This window comes from Octopus bimaculoides, chromosome 2, assembly GCF_001194135.2.
Source record: "Octopus bimaculoides isolate UCB-OBI-ISO-001 chromosome 2, ASM119413v2, whole genome shotgun sequence".
In the NCBI taxonomy this organism is placed as follows: Eukaryota; Metazoa; Mollusca; class Cephalopoda; order Octopoda; family Octopodidae; genus Octopus; species Octopus bimaculoides.
In genome coordinates this window covers 396,003-396,769 of record NC_068982.1, presented here as the reverse complement: position 1 = coordinate 396,769, position 767 = coordinate 396,003, and the positions used below count along the sequence as shown (strand labels likewise).

The following is a 767-nucleotide window of genomic DNA, read 5'->3' as shown; positions in this document are numbered from 1 at the left end:
CCAAAATCATTTGAACCATTTTCGAGCTGACCATTTCGAGCTGGTCATTTCCTCACCAAACGTTTCCTTGATATTGCGAGCAATTTCAGCTGCTTTACGTCCTTTTTCGAAGTTGAATAGCAAAATTACTCGAATATCGCACTTTGACAGTTTCATTTCAGATGATTGTAACAACAAAAAATATCAATGTTAATTGATGCATTTGGGCAAGACTGTGTCTGTATCATCAGACAATTGCAAAAAAAGTGTTTTAAAAAATTCAAAACTCTGCAAAAATCCGCTACAAATTCTTCATGGTTCAAAACGTTGCTTACTTTTTACTCAACCTCTTATATTTGAGTAAATACAGTTAGTTAAATGACAAATATGTAGGAAACTGACTTCAAGAATTGGTTTTGGTTTCTGGTCAATGCTATTTTAATCAACTTGTGCCACTAATACTTTGTAATGTCAAAATATTCCATCTTCCACTCGAAAGAGAACAATATTTCCAACATGCTGCAATAACAACAAATCCTAACCATTATATATATATATATATATATAGATAGATAGATAGATAGATAGATAGATTGATAGATAGATAGATAGATAAATAGATAGATAGATAGATAGATAGATAGATAGATAGATAGATAGATAGATAGATAGATAGATAGATAGATTGATAGATAGATAGATACATTTCTTTTATTAGCCACACAGGGCTCAACGAAGATGGGACAAATACAATGTAGAGCTTTTCTTTTGGGGAGGGGGAAGGAAGG

At 32.1% G+C, this 767-nt stretch overlaps 1 protein-coding gene across 4 annotated transcripts in view; it reads left to right on the top strand.

The window, feature by feature from the left end:
- The window catches only part of LOC106870746 (chitinase-3-like protein 1), a 34,898-nt gene that overhangs the window by 22,330 nt on the left and 11,801 nt on the right, over positions 1–767 (top strand). The gene's annotated exons all lie outside the window — the stretch shown is intronic.